At 42.1% G+C, this 19383-nt stretch overlaps 1 protein-coding gene across 1 annotated transcript in view; it reads left to right on the top strand.

Moving 5' to 3' along the window:
* Positions 1 to 16689: 16689 nt before the first annotated feature.
* LOC311133928 (nuclear receptor coactivator 3-like) overlaps positions 16690 to 19383 on the top strand; it is a 35988-nt gene continuing 33294 nt past the window's right edge. Inside the window, exon 1 of the mRNA XM_084167547.1 lies at positions 16690 to 16762. The gene's annotated coding sequence lies outside the window, so the exon portion shown is untranslated. The remainder of the gene's footprint in view (positions 16763 to 19383) is intronic.

Here is a 19383-nt window from a genome sequence, read left to right as displayed (position 1 = left end):
CAGCATGAATACAGGACAGGCCCAAGGCCCTCATGTTTCAGAAAAAACCTTTGTCTCAGAGATTCCACCGCAGTGAAAAACCATCCGCTGTGAAAAAAAAGTGTTGCACAAATACAAGAGCGCAAACAGCGAGAGACCGTCAGAGGGGTCGATCTGCAAGGTTTCCTCCTCTTGTAAATGAGATGAACTCGTGCAAAAGCCTACTGAACATCAACACATTACATAACAGTGCAAACATAGTTTAACAAAACATAGATGAGTTACTATGTTACCCTTTTTGAAGACAGAAGTTGACACCAAGTTCTCATGCAGCCTCAAATTCTAATGTGGTCACATACAAATGTACTTTTTATGAACAGATAAGTGATGGGTTTTATCTCATCAAATAAAGACAATTGCAGGAATCTTTTTTTATGTGATGCTATGGGTATATAACAAATTATGTTTCCTTGGCAAGTCAGACTAAACAGGGTTTCAAAACTGTAGACTACTTAAGCCAATTCTCCAATGTTATTATTACCCCACTAACACAATGCTAGAATTGGGATTTGTCTGCCTTCCTAAGGGACCTTTTCTTAAGAGAATCTGACTAACCTGTGGCCTATAGCAGAATGGAGAGATGATATATGTGGCTAATATTGACAATTTACAGTAGTCCCTGCAGAGCCGTGAGAGTTGGGCCAATGCGGTTTCTGCATTATGATGTATATACATGACACTTCAACGTTCTATGGCAGCCATGTTAGCTCCCCATTAACATTACAGGGGGAATATAAAATAAATACTTTAAAACTGAATGTCTAGAATGAGCATTATGATGCATTTACATGACACTACAACATTATATGGCAGCCATGTTAGCTCCACATTAATATTACATGGAGAATACAATGCTATGTAACTGAATGTCTAGAATTAGAAAAATATAAAAAAATCAAAAAGTTGGCCTAACAAAATCAAAAAGTTGGCCTAACTCTCAAAATATATGGCTCTGAGCCCCTGATTACTTTATTTTGTACAACACCCCTCATTTTGACATCACCACAAATTGACTTCAACGATGGCAGTCTCAGACTGAAGTATGTAGCAAACATAGAGCAGCGGAAGAATTCTGTTTGAGTCGTCAGGCAATCTTATCTGTGAACTGAATGACACATTGCCTTTTCTACATAACTACACAGGGCATTACATTTTACATTTACATTTTAGTCATTTAGCAGACGCTCTTAACCAGAGCGACTTACAGGAGCAATTAGGGTTAAGTGCCTTGCTCAAGGGCACATTAACGTCATTTAGCAGACGCTCTTAGCCAGAGCGACTCACAAATTGGTGCGTTCACCCTATAGCCAGTGGGATAACCACTTTACAATTTGGGGGGGGGGGGGGGGGGGGGGGGGGGGGGGGTTAGAAGGAATACTTTAGCCTATCCCAGGTATTCCTTAAAGAGGTGGGGTTTCAAATGTCTCCGGAAGGTGGTGAGTGACTCCGCTGTCCTGGCGTCGTGAGGGAGCTTGTTCCACCATTGGGGTGCCAGAGCAGCGAACAGTTTTGACTGGGCTGAGGGGGAGCTGTGCTTCCGCAGAGGAAGGGGAGCCAGCAGGCCAGAGGTGGATGAACGCAATGTCCTCGTTTGGGTGTAGGGACTGATCAGAGCCTGAAGGTACAGGGGTGCCGTTCCCCTCACTGCTCCAAAGGCAAGCACCATGGTCTTGTAGCGGATGCGAGCTTCAATTGGAAGCCAGTGGAGTGTGCGGAGGAGGGGGGTGACGTGAGAGAACTTGGGAAGGTTGAACACCAGACGGGCTGCGGCATTCTGGATGAGTTGTAGGGGTTTAATGGCACAGGCAGGGAGCCCAGCCAACAGCGAGTTGCAGTAGTCCAGACGGGAGATGACAAGTGCCTGGACCAGGACCTGCGCCGCTTCCTGTGTAAGGCAGGGTCGCACTCTCCGAATGTTGTAGAGCATGAACCTGCAGGAGCGGGTCACCGCCTTGATGTTGGCGGAGAACGACAGGGTGTTGTCCAGGGTCACGCCTAGGCTCTTCGCACTCTGGGAGGAGGACACAGCGGAGTTGTCTACCGTGATGGCGAGATCATGGAACGGGCAGTCCTTCCCGGGGAGGAAGAGCAGCTCCGTCTTGCCAGGGTTCAGCTTGAGGTGGTGATCCGTCATCCATACTGATATGTCTGCCAGACATGCAGAGATGCGATTCGCCACCTGGTGATCAGAAGGGGGAAAGGAGAAGATTAGTTGTGTATCGTCAGCGTAGCAATGATAGGAAAGGCCATGTGAGGATATGACAGAGCCAAGTGACTTGGTGTATAGGGAGAAAAGGAGAGGGCCCAAAACCGATCCCTGGGGGACACCAGTGGTGAGAGCACGTGGTGCGGAGACAGCTTCCCGCCACGCCACTTGGTAGGAGCGACCGGTCAGGTAGGACGCAATCCAGGAGTGAGCCGCGCCGGAGATGCCCATTTCGGAGAGGGTGGAGAGGAGGATCTGATGGTTCACAGTATCAAAGGCAGCAGACAGATCTAGAAGGACAAGAGCAGAGGAGAGAGAGTTAGCTTTAGCAGTGCGGAGAGTCTCTGTGACACAGAGAAGAGCAGTCTCAGTTGAATGACCAGTCCTGAAACCTGATTGGTTTGGATCAAGAAGGTCATTCTGAGAGAGATAGCAAGAGAGTTGGCTAAAGACGGCACGCTCAATAGTTTTGGAAAGAAAAGAAAGAAGGGATACTGGTCTGTAGTTGTTGACATCAGTGGGGTCGAGTGTTGGTTTTTTGAGAAGGGGAGTAACTCTCGCTCTCTTGAAGACGGAAGGGACATGGCCAGCGGTCAAGGATGAGTTGATCAGCGAGGTGAGGTAGGGGAGAAGGTCACCGGAGATGGTCTGGAGAAGGGAGGAGGGGATGGGGTCAAGCGGGCAGGTTGTTGGGCGGCCTGCAGTCACAAGTCGCATTACTCAGACACCAGTTTATCAACCCTGAGACATCTTACTGTCCCTGTGTGCTCTTGAATAAGTTTGCTGTCATTAGTCACACCTTCTCTGCAATATTATCCAATTATAGTATCCAATATTATAGGTAGTGTTGTCAATGTGAGCAAAAATATGTCATCATCCTTTTGTCCTGAAGTTGAGTTGAATTGAGATCCTTTGAGGACATAACCCATCTATTGCACAGCCTGAATAGACTGTGCCATAGATGGGTTAGCTGACAACGTCAAGAAAACGATGAGCACACTTCAATGGGGCAGAAGTCTGTGAGTTGTTGTGATTCTGGATGGCCAGATAGCTACCAACAATGACAAGACACTGCCTTGTGTGGAATCGTAAGTGCCTCGTTTCAACTAGTTTCATCTTGTTCTTGATACCATGTCTTGTTGTGAGGTGTTTTTACTGATTTCATATCATTGCTAAAATTCATTAGCTAGCTAACCAACAACTGTAACGATGTACAGTTGATGTCGGAAGTTTACATACGCGTCTGCTAAATGACTAAAATGTAATTAAAACTCGTTTTTCAACCTCTCCACAAATTTCTTGTTAACAAACTATAGTTTTGGCAAGTCGGTTAGGACATCTACTTTGTGCATGACACAAGTAATTTTTCCAACAATTGTTTACAGACAGAATATTTAACTTTTAATTCACTGTATCACAATTTCAGTGGGTCAGAAGTTTACATACACTAAGTTGACTGTGCCTTTAAACAGGTTGGAAAATTCCGGAAAATTATGTCATGGCTTTAGAAGCTTCTGATAGGCTAATTGACATAATTTGAGTCATTTGGAGGTGTACCTGTGGATGTATTTTAAGACCTACCTTCAAACTCAGTGCCTCTTTACTTGACATCATGGGAAAATCAAAAGAAATCAGACAAGACCTCAGAAAAAAAATTGAGTGTATGGTAAACTTTTTAACCACTGGGAATGTGATGAAAGAAATAAAAGCTGAATTAAATAATTATCTTTTGTATTATTCTGACATTTCACATTCTTAAAATAAAGTGGTGATCCTAACTGACCTAAGACAGGGAACTTTTACTAGGATTTAATATCAGGAATTGTGAATTTGTATTTGGCTAAGTTGTATATAAACTTCCGACTTCAACTGTATTTGAGAGACAACAAGTGCTCATTGTGCAAATGTATGTTTTCAATAAACATAGAAGAGAAATATAGTTTACATGTTGTCAACAATCTAAGCCAACCCCATCTGTTTTGCCCCATAGTTGCACACGTGTCGGTTTTGTTGCTAAACAACCAACCATTCTATATAGAGCTCGCCAGCTTGTAGTCCTAAAACCGGGAAATGTGTTACCTCTGACTCGTTCAGCCATCCCAACAGGGAAAATGAATGGGGAAAGAATAGGGTTTTGGGATAAACGCAGAAAATAAGATCTGAGGTTAACACAGGTTTAGGATATCTTAAGTTTTGTTCTATGAGATTATATTTTTACATTTTAGTCATTTAGCAGACGCTCTTATCCAGAGCGACTTACAGTTAGTGAGTGCATACATTATTTTTTATTTTTTATTTTTTTTTATCAGTCAGTTAACATGACCTTTAGAAATTATGAAGCCTTTGGTGCTTTGTGTTTTTTGTTTATTACATAAATGCTTCAAAATTCACAAAAAGTGACATTAGCTGATGAAGATTCTCATAAAACAAAACATATAAGATCTATGCCTGTGTTTACCACATACCTTATTTTCGGCGTTTATCCAAAAAACCTACAAAAACGCCATTCATTTCCCCATAGGCTTTGTCCAACGAACCATGGCGGAGTTAGTACCTACAGAAATACACCATTACTAATTGTCTCTATTGTTGTTGCCACTTTGTGTGTAGCGTTAGTACAGCTTTGCCTAACCTGAAGGAGAATAGCGACCTCTTGTGGAGCCGTATGCTAAAGCACTGCACGTCACCCCTCCCTTGACCTCTGCAAGTTGGGTAAATCTTTTTTCTTCGATGTTTTCATTTAGTTTTATATTTCTTTAAAAAGACAATGGCTATGCACAATTTCGTCAGCTATGTAGATAACTATCTAGCCACATAAGCCAGGCAAATTATATCACCTGGTAACAGTAGGCTAACTGCCAGGTGCGAAATAATTTGCTGAAACCTTACTAGGCGATGAGAATTCTTTAATTTGCTGAATAGCTAGCTATTAATAAGTATCACTGGCTATATTTACATTTACATTTACATAATTTAGCAGACGCTCTTATCCAGAGCGACTTGCTATATGAGAACAATACTCACCAAACGTCTGGCTACTCAGTTGTGTAGTTAAACTATTAGTCTACCAACCACAACATTTGAATTGGATTTGAACAGTCTTGTTAGATCTTTCAACTCAGGCAGCTAACTAGAATTATAACGTGTAGAGAGGATTCCACAGAGCCACATAAACATTGCCATGATAAATCTGAATTCTACATGTTACAGTTCTATAGAAGAAATCCAATCCACGACCTATATTTAAAAAAGCCTGGTCGTAAGAAACATCACTATGGAAGGCCATTCCTGCCACCAATCTTTTTTTTATGTCGATATCTAAAAACATTCGAGATACATAAGTAAACATGTCAAGATACTACCTCAGTCAGATGGTGTGGGCATGCAGAAACGAAGTCGGCAGTCGAAAGTTCAGAGGACATGGACAGTACACTAACCCATAAAAAAGGCAATTGTTTTGTTCATCTGCCAACATTGGGCGAAAAAGGAGTGTTGTCAAAAAGTGATTGAATTCAAATGGATTTACCCCAATTGAAACCTTCAAGGACATGCCTACATCTAAGTAGGCCTACAATATCCTGTTGAACATGAGGAAATGTCTCAAAGAACTGTGTAATTCAAAATTCTGTATTAAACCATCATCCAACCTGCAAGTGTAGCCTGAGGTATTTCAGTGAGACTTAAGACTTTATTCCCAGAGGTAAATGCCTAGGGCCCTAGGCTTTAGCACAGTGGACTAACAAAGGGCGCGTTCCTCTGCTCAGACGTTGCTTATGCCTGCCAGATCTCACAACGCCTGGATAGGTATTTTACGTATCAGCTAACCACATCATATGGTATAGCAATCTGGTTCCCGACTGCACAGTCGATGATGTGGTACGCAAACATTGCACGCTACGTCTGAGCAGGGGAACGTGACTAAACCCTTGTGCATATGACCCAGACCAGGTTCAAACACAGTCAGACACACATATTTATGATGCACTGCTTACTCTTGGAGGAAAAGAGACGAAGACGTCACTTTAAAATATAGAGATGCAGCCTTGCCTTGGGGGATAACTATAGAGATGCAGCCTTGCCTTGGGAGATCCTCAATTGGAAAAAAGTATGTCCTCTCCTTGACCCCTCGGTCCTCCTCTCCTCTGTGTCCCGGAAACCGATAAGTGGCCGAGTGGTTGAGGAGAGTATCAATTCATTAGTAGGCGGATGAATGAGTATACTTCCCACCACAATTTACCTACTTATGCAAAGGATACACAAGAGGTTCCTACCTGCAGCTAGCTCAGAAGTGTTTTAAAATCTGCCACACCCCCTTTGAATCAGCAGTTGGTTTCTCAAAGGAGAAAAGCATGCACACATTTCAAAACTATACAGTATCTATCCTTTTATCTATAAAATGTCTTACACAACTAGCTACATTTGTTTTTTTTATCACTTTACATATTTATTTTGGGATTCCACCCCTGTAAACATAATTTGCTTGATGATGTGTTAGTGGAGAAGTAGAGTCTCATTTCATACAAGCACATTTGTTTCCATGTTTACTGTTTTCACCTTTGCTCCTAGGATTACCTTTGAGGAGAGGATGGAGGAGAGGAGGCGAGCAATCCAATTAAGATTCTCCCCTAGACTTCTCTCCAATAGGTAACCGTCTCCCTCTCTAGTGGTTTATGGCTCAGTGTCTGTTAGAAAGCACTCCACTAGATGTCACCCTCCAGCTTGACTTATAGCAGATATCTTGAAAATGTTGCTATGAACAGTTGTCATGGGCCACTTGCTGCGAAAATAAATCACAAAATTCACATAATTCCTGGGAAAAGCTTTCTCTGTAAAGGAGAGAAAAAAAGCTTTGAATGCTCTGAGGGAAAAGGAGGAACATTATTAGTAAAGGTACGTATATCATTGCTCATTGAAGAGCACTGGTTGATGAGTGCATTTTTATTTCAGTCACACTGTATTTAGCCTACCTTATGAATCTTCAATCTACATCTCACCTATCCAAACCTATTGGATCTCATCCCATAACGGCAGAGGAATGGCACACCTAAAAGCAGTCATCATTTTGAGATCAAATAGTCAGGTGACAAGAAGGTGATGTGTAGTTAACTATATACTATACATCCACATACTGCCCATACTGTCTATTTCACACCACTATATATATATATATATATATATATATATATATATATATATATATATATATATATATGAAAATTAATTTGGTGATGTCAGCATACAAATACACAACACAATATATTACATGCTGTATGGAAAACTGGAAAATGTGTACAGAATTTCCTTTCCACATATTCAAAGTCTCTTTGGCCTACTGTGTAGTGGGCCTGCAGCTGTCCTATGTCCCATTGTTCAGCAGCCTGATGGGTGATGGAATGAAACTTGCCTTGCTCCTATTCTTACTGAACAGTGGGACCCTTAAACTCCTTCCCGAAGGGCAGCAGCTCAAAACATTGGGCAAGGTTGTGTGTGGGGTCCTCTATGATGCGTTTGGCCGTGTCCCTTGCCTGTTTTATTATAGAGGCCCTTAAGCCCCCTGCAATGCAGCTTGCAGAGCTTGTACCCCAGGTTCACAGTGCACCTGAGGATACCCTTATCAGCCACTGACAGCCCACCGTACCAGGCCAGGAAACAGAAAGTCAGCACACTCTCTATATGACAAGTGTAATAATTGGAGAGTATCCGGGTGTTAATATTAATTTGTCTCAGTCTGCGCATGAGGTACAGTTGATGTTCTGAGTGTTGGCATGAAAAGAGTGTGCAGTCCATGATGGTTCCCAGGCACTTAAAACTCCCCACTCTCTCTACCTCTTCACCACCCAGGACTATGTGGCTCACTGTGTCTGCCTACTTCCGGAAATCGATGAGCAGTTATTTTGTTTTGTTGATATTGAGTGTGAGGTAGTTGTTATTGCACCAGTCATGAATCCTGTTTACTTCTGTTTGGAAATGCAGTGTGACATCTGAGAGGTTGACAAGGGTGGTGTCATCTACATATTTCACTGCCAAGCAGTCTCTGTCGGAACCTCTCAGGTCATTGGTGTATATGGAGAATAGCACTGGAGCGATGACAGTTCCTTAGGGGGAACCGGTAGATGTACACAGAGGAAGGAATGTTGTGTTGTTGAACTTGACATATTGCCCCCGATCAGCAGGAAGTCCAGCACCCAAAAGGTAATGCTGGGGTCCACCTGTAGGTGGGAGAATTTGTCACAGAGAAGGTGAGGCTGCATGCAGTTAAAAGCCGAGGAGAAATCCAGGAAAAGGATTCACACCAGTCGAGGATGGTGGGAGGAGCTATAGAAAGACGCACTCATTGTAATGGCTGGAATGCATGGGCGGTGTGTTCAATAGGGCGATATGGGCGACGCACTGCCAAACGGGAAAAGGAAGGGATTTTTTTTCTAATCAATTATATCATGGCAACAGTAGTTCAGTGTTCACGTCTGATCTGCCAGCCACTAAATGTCCAATCAGGCTAAAGTCGTGCTTCAAATGTCCCCGCCCGTTTTGGGGCGATTTCAGTCAGGTTGAAAATCGCCCAGAAGTCTCTCATAGCCTCTAATGTAAAATATTTTTTTTTCAAATTTCTGAGCTTTCAATACATTCTCTATGGGTGTCTGAGGGCTTGCACTTACGCGCTTTCGTCATACGTAACGTAACGTAACCATGAACGGCAGACAGCAACGCTTGGACAGCGACTGGTGTAACCGACATGCACCATCTTTCAGAAAAGATTAAGAAAAATGAGCTGTCAAAGACCCACATTGATAGCTGTTTGAGATTGTCTGCTTTGGTGAGAGTGAATATTGCCACTCAACTGGATGAGGGATACAGGCTAGCTGTCCGCCGCCACAACGATGAGGTTAGCAACAGCAGAGTCGTGAACACTGTCTACGAGAATCGAGACGACCTCATAGAATGTTTTGAAGCCATCCGGACGGGTTCATTGGGTTCATTTGACCAGCCCACCGTACCAGAAGCTACAGAATAAGGACATCGATGCTGTCTTTATCAAACGTGCCCTCGACAGCTTCGCAAGCAGTGTGCAGGCCATAAGGTAAGATAAAGATTAAACAATATCATTCGATCTTTCTCAAAGCAGAGCTTTATTTGAAAATGTATGCATGAAAGGAGACTGCATTTGTGTTTGAAATTACATTATTGTCATTATATATGGCCAGTGGTGTAATCTATCTTATTTTATATACTATGTGTACTGTACAGTGGTGCTCATAAGTGTATGAACACATTCTAAAGCTGACTAAAAAGAGGAATAAAAAAATAAAAAAATCATCTTTTGGAAATTGATCTTAATGACTTAATTAAAAAAGTTGGAAAATCCAACCTTTAAGGACACCAATTTTCTTTTCTTTTTTATTCCTCTTTTTAGTCAACTTTAGCATGGGATCATAAGCTTATGAGCACCACTGTATACTGTGCTGAACATCCAGGCTATGTGAGACACAAAGGCTAACTTAAACACTAAAGACTTTATGCATCCCTGCCCATTTTAAGTGGAACTGAAGTATTTGTACTATACATGGATACATTGCATATACCTGTGCATCACATAGACAACAATACTGTACAAAGCCAACAAACACATTGGTCTGTTTGCCTTCAGGGACTCCTCTCAACAGCAGCTGCAAGAAGCAACAGGAGCCAAAAGACCCAGAACAGCTTTGAGAGAAGAGGAGAAGCAGAGGCTGTCTGAAGAGGTCTGCAACACCATCCTGGATCACACCAAAGAAAGGTTCTCTTTCTCTGGCCACCTTGTGAGTGCTACCTTACTGCAAGCAGACATGTTTGAAAGGTACTGCCATTCAAAAAAATAAAAAATCTGTTCATGTTCATTTTTACAAATCTATACAATTGGCCAGAATATGGTTGTTCATATTTACAAATCTATACAATTGGCCAGAATATGGTTGTTCATTTTTACAAAGCCATACATATTGTTTATGCAGTGTTGAGGAATGTGAAAGAACACCCTTGATTATTTTTACTGTGATAACTTATTTTGCTTTTGTAAGCCAACACTTTTGAGATCAGTCAATAAATGCTTCTGGTATTGACTTATATGCTGCCCCTGTCTTCATGTTGTTGCTGGACATATCTTTTTAAAAATGTGTGTAGGTCACCTAAATCATCAGAAAAATTGCCCCTCCTGAGAATTTTTTCAGGAGCCGCCACTGCTGGAATGGAATAAATAGAACGGTAACAAACACATCAGACATAGGGAAACCACATGTTTGACTCCATTCCACCAATTCCATTCCAGCCATTACAATGAGCCCGTCCTCCTATAGCTCCTCCCACCAGCCTCCACTGATGCACACATAAGAGTGAGGCCTCTCCATGTGTGTCACGGCACTGTGCAACTCCATCAGGACTGCATCCTCCACTGATCTGTTCTTCATGTATGCAAACTGTATTGGGTCAAGGGCTCCATCCACATGAGACCTGAGACGTGAGTAGCAAGCGCTTAAGGCACTTCACAACGACTGACGTTAACGCCACAGGACGATAGTCATTCAGCTCCGCTGGATTGTTCTTCTTTGGAACGAGCCGGATTTCAGACGTCTTCCAGAGTGATGGAACCATGTGTTCTGATAGGGAGCTGTTAAAGAGCGTGTTGAAGATGTCTGCCAGCTCATCTGAGCATTCCTTCAGTAGCCGTCCCTTGATGTTGTCTGGTCCGGGTGCTTTGATGGATTTGACTCTCTTGAAGACCCGTCTCACCTCTTCTTCTCGATGGTTGTTGCCTCCCCTCCATCCAGGGCCTAGAGCTCCAGTTGTTCCCTCAGGCTTTCTGTTACAGTGGAGAAGTTGTGATTATCAAAATGACAGTAAAAAGTGTTGAGTTCATTGACAAACTGTCCCTCGTCCTTTTATGTTTTTCCCTTGGGTTTTCTTCTTGGCTTGCCCGGTTAGGGTTGCCAGACCCTGCCAGGCCTGCCTGAGATTCCCATGGTTTACACTTTATGTTTGTAGTTGTCCTTAGCCTGGGCTATTTGTTGTTTTACTGTCCTCTGCAGGGTTTTCACTTCCTCTTGGTTGCCAGCAGAAAAGGCTGTCTGTTTCATCTTAAGTGTCTTTTTTAAACTCTGCAGAAATACAAGGCTTGTGTATAGATAGCATTTAACCATCTTTGTGGGGACTAACATGCCCTCACAGAAATGGATATTTGCAGTCACTGCTGATACTGACTCCTCAAGGGTATGGCCCATTCTAAAAAATGTCCCAGTTTATACAGGGAAAACAGCCATGCAGTCTTTCTATAACTTCCTATGACCATATATGGACCGCTGTTTCCTTAATATTTTCCTGTTTCAATGTTAGCAGTAATTTAATTGCATAGTGGTCCGATGTGCTCACTGGGGGCTTCTGCAGTCACTTATATGCCCTTTAATATTACCAACACAAATCTGTTTACTATCTCCCCTTGTGCTACAAGTAACATATTGTTCATAGTTTGGTAGGACAGTGAGCGAGAGTTAAAATTAAACGAGTATGGTTTTGAGTGCATCAGGGGACGTCTTCCAGCGTGTTGACACATTGGTAGATGGTTTGAGCAGCAGTATCTGCTGTGGGTGGTACATAAACAGCTGTGATAAACACTTGTCCAAATACCCTTGGGAGATAAAAAGGGAGCAGTGAGATGCATAATAGTTCAACATCTTTTGTGCAGATAGTGCTCTTGATGTTAATGGAAGAAAACCAGCATTTGTTTATGTAAAAACACACCCCTCCTCCTGTTGCTTTACCGGTGATTGACAGGTCACGATCTGTGCGAATGGGACCATAAAATCCATTACATTTCAGCGTGTCATTAGAAATGTCAGATAACCAAGTCTCTATATTCACTCAGAAAGCGGGCATTGGCGTTGAGCTCATCAATTTGGTTTCTTATTGATCTCACGTTGGCAAAAAGGATGTTGGGGAGTGGGGGATTGTTCTTATGTTTTTGAAGTTTCCTTCGTAATCCTCCTATCTTGTCTCCTTTCCTTAGTCCTCCTTTTCGTCTCTTCCATTGTATAATCCATGTTGTATTAATCTCCTGCGGCAATGCGCTTGTGTCATAGTTTTCTCCGCCAGTCCATGATGATTTGATATCAACAAGTTCGTCTCTGGTATTCCACCTGCATCTCCAAACTTTCAGTGGACCTACACAAGCAGGTTCAGGCATGCAATCAAAACAAAAGCCAATTGTAAATCCATCTTATGTAGGCTACTACCCATGAAATACGCTCAAGAATCATTAACTTGGGAAAGATGAAATACTTGTATGTGTTTAACTGAGCAGGCCTCTAAAGCAAACCATCAAACACCTATCATTCTCAAATGTACATTTGACTACCTCTATCAGCTGGATAAAAATACATTTATCATATTGTGTCTGTGTGTGTGTCGCTCTCTCTCTCTCTCTCTCTCTCTCTCTCTCTCTCTCTCTCATTCTCTCTCTCTCCCTGTAAGTAAACTCAATATTTTTCTTGAAAATAACAAATTAATTAAATATTGAACATTCTCTGCCATTTTCATTTGTGCTGTATCTATCAATTTCACATTTCTTTGTAAAATCATATTCATAAATTGTGCCCATGTACTGCAATGTACTGTATCTCTGTTTGTCTTCATCATGATCCTAAAGCCTTGAATCTGAGTGCAATTGAAACAAAGTGGGGGAGGGGGAAGGGGTGATGAGCTGAGAGGCATCCGATTGGTTGTTTGCAGGTAAAGCAATCTGCAAATACATTAATTATTAGGGGGCTATCTCCTGTCCTTTCAAACTGTTATCTCCTGTCCTTTCATACTAGAGAGGCAGAGTGGGAAGGGGGTTGAGATGTAGCGTCTCACACTCACTGACAGAGGGGGAGGTCAGTTTGCGGTGTGTTGTGGGGGAGGGGGCACAAACAGAGGGCCATGGGCCCCCTTTAGGTCTCTGTGGAATGTAATTGAGGCTCGCTCTTTAAAACACAAGCAAACAACCAGGATTCATGATAGCAGTGTTGGCTTTCTGGCTGTGGTGATATCTGTTATAAACATATCATCTCAGTTGAATGCTGTTTATCAAATACAAGTGAACTCCCGTAGCATAATATTATGGGGAAGGGTCCATATCAAACTTTCTCTGTCAAGACTAAATCTGTCTGTCTCTTGTGACAAATAATACTTCCTTTTGTGTTTTGAGTTCATGCGGATCAACAACCTAAATAAAATTGCTAGGTTAGACGTTAAAATCTGTATACCATTGGCTGGACTGCGTAAATCTCTTTTGAGCTTGAAACTTGGGACAAAGCTGAGGCAATGAACTTCACAGATTTTTTCAACACCCCTTTGAAGGCGACATCAAAGAGGCCTTGCATGTAAGTACAACTTTTAAGAGACAAACTGTGTTTCAGGTGGGCTATTTTTTCCAGTATATATTATTTCTGTCAACGTTTCCCCTCTCATTTGTAGACTGATTAAGGTAAAATATGCCCAGACAGGAAACAGCAAGCAAGGAGCTAATTACCGAGTGTTACACCAAAGACAGTACAGTATGAAGAAAAGGCTAAAACTACTTCTCCAATAGAAATCCCCAATCACACTTGTAGGTAATGTTCCCTCTAAACTGCACGTGTGTGCCGGCGCGCAGCTCCCTGGGGATGCCTTGCGCTAATAAGCATGAGAATGAACTTCACTCAACTTTCTAGAGTTTACCCCATTAACACTATCAATGTTTCCCTTTACTGTGGGAATTGTGATCGAATCAACGCAATATTAGCCACTTTCAATTCAATATACCGAAACAAAACTAACTATGCAAGATATTTTGTTGTAGGCAGAAAGCAAGACTCGTACTCTACACAGACCGGTGCGCCATAACCAATCAGAGCTGCAGTAGGCCTATATGCATTCACTTTGAACTGGACTGTTTTTACAGCATAAGCGGTCGTGAGTAGATGGGCTTGTTTGGAGATCAAAGCGAGAGCTACATGTAGCGACATTTGTACATTTGTTCATATCTTTCGCTAGTTAGTGAGTTATTAGCCCAGTTATAGATCATGTGTAGTCAGCAATGGGGGAGTGATTGCTTCCTACAAGAGCACAAAATGTGTGCATTTCTAGACATCATTGAAAAGTGTCAGGCAATTTTTTTTTGGTCTTAAAGGGGCAGTGTTGTATTTTGAGACAGGCTTGAATAAGCTAAGTAGACAATAGGCAGAGGGTAGCATAATTTGTCTGATTCTCTGTAATAATGGTATGGGAATAATTATGCATTTTATTTTGTGAAGTGGTTTCTTGCATCAAACAACACAAAATGTTCAGTCAACTCCTTGTCTGAAGGACAAGTGAATAAACAGGTTAATGTCAAGCCCTGCATGTTTTTTCCCCCCAAAAGTCTCATGGAATGTAGGCCTACATTGAACACCACACATTGGCTGCTACTGTAGACTGAACGATAGAACAGCTATTTCCATGTAAAACATTTATGGGATGCATTTTCTCCATTGTTTTTGATGGTAGGCCACTCTGGTAGGCCTACATTATGATCAAATAGCCACAGGAGCCTACTTGACCACTTAAAGCAGGTACAGCCTTAGTGTTCACAGTAAACGCACTTCGTAAGTTGAACAGAACTTTCACAACGTTGAAGTTTGCGCTCAGCAGACCTGAAATTTGCTCAGTGATGAAAATGTTTTGAGGGAACATTGCTTGTAGGCAATGTCATGGCGACATTGGCTAGCTAAGCTCATGCATAGAAACACCTCATCGGGTCTAACGGTTGTCTTGCGCAGAACTGCACATGTGCAGACCATCAAATCAAAGGCACTCCTTCGATATAAAGTTGTTTTTGACAAATGAAAATGTGTCAGTTTGTCACTTTCACAAGGTTGGAGTAATAACATGTTCAACTACTTAAATCATTCGAATATAGGTTGTGCCTTTAGATTTTTAGAAAATTAACAACTAACTGAAAATGTTTGACTTCTCTCTTTGACTTCTTAAACCCCAAATCCCAGCCTGATCTGTTTGGTCTGTTTCGCAAGCGTTCCCGGAAGTCTCACGATGATGCGCCTCTGGGTGGTTACACTGTCTCTCACTGGCGCTATCCTCTAACAATTCCCTCTTTCTACCCCTTCCATCTTTAGCCCTGACTCCCTCCCGAACAGTTGAAATTCTACACTGGTGTGCCGAGAGATCACCATAGAGACAAATTCAGCACTATCTTCTGTGGCACTTCTCCAGAGGACAGTTGGGCCTCCTGAGTCCCTTCAGTCTCCCATAGGGCGATTGGACTTCATAGTGTTTGCTACATAATTGCAAATTGTATCCTGACCACCGCTGCTCCCCAGTCCCAATGTGGCATATGGGTATTAGCCAGTTTGTGTGTTAGTGGATAACATGCATGTTTTATATCCCCCTCATAATTGAAACAGACTGAAAGTCTGAGGGTTGTGTGTGAGTGCATACTTGAGCTTGACTGCCAGTTAATGTGCAATTGTAAGGACTGGGAGTAAGGAAGCATTCTGAGGAAGCGTTAGCTACATTTTGTATCATGCTTATGTATCCTTCTCCATGTAACTGTTTACTCTAAAATCTGCATCATTTTGTATTTTTGTTAATACTTTTTAAGGATTATATAAAAAGGTCAACGCAACCCACTTATGTCTCTTTGAAAATGCATACTTGGAAACCTGCAATGGTTTGAGTGTAACAGACCATGTTGATAAATTAACCAACATCATACAATCTCAGAAAATATGTAGACCTATATGAAATTTGGGGGGTTAATTCTAGTCTTGTTACAATTGCAGACCGAAACATTAGACCTGTCAATATCTGTTTTTGAGACCTCATAGAATGATGTGTCTATAAACATTTAGAAAATAGTTAACAGGGTTTCCTTATGGGGACTTGGCCTAATGGCGAATAGCATGTCACAACGGCCACGCGCACAGTTATCTCCATGAGCTACTTTGGTGAGCTATAAATAAATGCATTGCTGCTGCCTGTCTCATAGGTAGGTTATTTATTTCGTGTACGTGTAGTCCATATTTAGAAAGACCCATACATCTGTATGCTGATAGAGGAGGAAGACAACTACCCTACCCAGAAGCCGGATCGCTCTGTTGCAAGCTGGGGTGTAATCATTACTCCAAACAGTGGCAAAATGTTCCGTTTTGCCAGGAAAACTAGCGTTTCTATTGGACAGGTTCAGCCAACAGGAAGGGACCTACCTGAATCTGGCCAATAGAAACGCTAGTTTTTGTTGTAAAACAAAACGAGAGTTTCTATTGGACAAATTCAGGTAGGTCCCGCCTTGTTTCGTTCCTTTTGCTTTCGTTTAAGAAACGTTTAGCAACAGAGTCGGCATAATGAATAAGCCCCTGACTTATTGAGCTTTGGGAGTGTTTCCCATTTAAACAAGCACGGTGGTGAAGATGGCGGAGAGTTAATAGTGGCAAAAAAGAAACTGGTGTGGTGTACTCAATGAATGCATTGAAGCGGGTGAGTTTTTCTGCTAGTAGCCGGTGTTTTCTTTAGAGGTTTTTTAAAGTGTTTTGTTGATAACACTGATTGGGTTTTAAACATGTGGCAAATGTTCCTGTTGATCTGATGTACCGCGTTACTTGGAATAGATAGAGGTTTCACCCGTGTTATTATACCTCAGTGCAACCAACCTACCTTGTAACGTTAGTTCCGATCATGTTCGTTTATTTGGGAATTTTGGGCTGTATGAAGTGTTCTTTTTAACTGATGATGCGAGACCAAATTTGTAATTTTGGCTGTTTTGAATGTGCATTGCTCGTGGATGTTTCGGACTGCTTTTATACCTACTCTTTGTTACAAAGTTTATCCGAGGGGCAATTGATAGGCTACGTTCTGAAACAATTATATTTCATTTCGACTGTGAGTGAACTCTTGTATTTGTGTAGTCTAGCAGGTTAAGTAGCTCTATGACTGTAACGGATAATGACCCACCACTGCGCTGTACAACGGAAAGTGGAGGGTTGCATACGGACGTCAGGCCACCCTTGAAACCCTCTAGTCTATGCTACATCTCACATCGTACAGAATAGGCTACTTATGACACCATGTCTCAAGTTCACATAGGCTACATTTTTATTTACTGTAGTGTAGACATTTGATGGGGAATGGTGAGAATCATATTGGTATCCATTTACGTGTGTGTTGTGTTAGAGAGAACGTGTACTCTGCAGTGCACACTCCTCACTGAGTTTTTTGGTTTTTAAAAAAGGGCAACAAAACTACTGATCTCAGTGTGTATGCTGAACATTCACTTTCTGAGGCAGTAAGGGAGCATTCTTCGAGAGCTTGCTCATGTCGACAGACAATGGAGAGTGAGTCATGTCGCTTGAATTGTAAGGTTCAGGTCTTGGTGTGTGCAGTCAGTCTTTGCTTGGGGGCAGAACACGTGAATAACAAGCACCCTTACTGATACTCAGGCACACATGTATATGAGGAGGACCTACCCATCTCCAATTGCAAGACTCAATGCTCTGTGTCTGGCTTCAGAATTTTTTTTTGGGGGCAAATTAATTACATTTGCCCTAGAATAACTATTCAATCACATGCATGCTTTGGGTGTTGTGTTGTTATAGACATGGCTTATAACAACACCATATTCTGTCTGTCAGTTTTCTAAGTAGGGCCAGGAGTTTATCCTAACAATGTGACCTGACCGAGAAAATCTTGAGGCCCTAGTTATAACACATCCTCTCCACACACATGTGACATGTAAGTCTTGCGAGTATGGTATCAGGTGAATGTGTGTATGGTTTTTGGGTTGTTGGCCTGGAGTATGAATAAGGCCACTGAGCTAGCCTATTTAGCGGGTGGTCTTCATGGTCTCTTCATTTTGGGATTAGGCCTATTTATTTATAATTAATAAATAATTCAATGTAATGCACACCTACATCTTCGCCCTCTTCTCTAGCAGTGTAGGCCTATATGTGTTAGTATGTTTGTAGGAGGGGAACAGTGGCCACTGTGGGAAATTACCCAATGAACTGCTGCTGCTACTCATATTCTTTGCAAATGGAGCCTCTCTATTCCCCTTTTTCTCCCTTTATCGCTCCCTTTCTTTCTGACACACAGGGTGTCAGGCTGCATTAACAATGAATCAATCTTCTGGGAGATTCTTTGACTGCAGATGGGGTGAAGAAGTGACTTGGATGCATTGCTTTAGCTCTTTGTCCGTTTTGCTACTGTGTTCTCAATAACTCATTAACGGGCTTCGTCTCATGGGAGCGGGAACATCTCTCTGTGGTGTCAGAGCTTCGTAGCAGATGAACCAATCCATTGATTTCCATGGCATATTGATTGGATACTGTTACTGTGTTTTTGCATTGGTGTTTGTCAGCAGTAAGACTTTAGGATTTGAAAGAGCATTCTTGGCCTTATTTAATTGTTACTATCAGAAAATTGCCCTCATACTTGCCACCTCTGAAAGTGTGGTCTTTTTACTTCCAGCAGAAAGAATGAGAGGGAAAATAAGCGAATGCCTCATCACCTTTTGATAACTACCTCCACTCTGTCTTTGTCACACTGCATTTGTGCTCCATTGATGTTTGAGTAGATGGCATTCTTTTAGTGTGTTGTAAGGGGTGTGTTAGTGCATGAGTGTGTGTGACTGAGAGAGGATGTTAGATCAAAGGTATTTGGTGGTCAACAAGTAAGTGTGTGTGGAATTAACAAGATGAATAGTGGGGAGAGCAGAATCGAGGCTGCTGGAGGGCTCTTGATGACACAGTGAGCTGAAAGGAACGTCTGATTGTTTTCCTAATTGGAATTTTATTCATTGGCCTGCACCTTTTTTGGGGTAAAAGAGGAGCGGTAGTGAGGATCTGAAAGCTTAAAGGGATAGGCTACTTTGGGATTTTGGCAATGTTTCCCCAGTCAGATTAACTCATGGATAACATTTTTGTCTCTGCATCCAGTATGAAGGAAGTAGTAGGTCGTTTCGTGAGTCAATGCTAACTAGCGTTAGCACAATGCCTGGAAGTATATGGTATCTACTAGCATGCTAGCAGTTACCATAGACTTCCAGTCATTGTGCTAACGCCAGTTAGCAATTGTGCTAATGCTAGTTAGTAAATTCCTTCAAA

Source organism: Coregonus lavaretus (genome assembly GCF_964263955.1).
Source record: "Coregonus lavaretus genome assembly, chromosome: 8".
Lineage (NCBI taxonomy): Eukaryota > Metazoa > Chordata > Actinopteri > Salmoniformes > Salmonidae > Coregonus > Coregonus lavaretus.
This window is presented reverse-complemented; position numbering and strand designations above follow the sequence as displayed.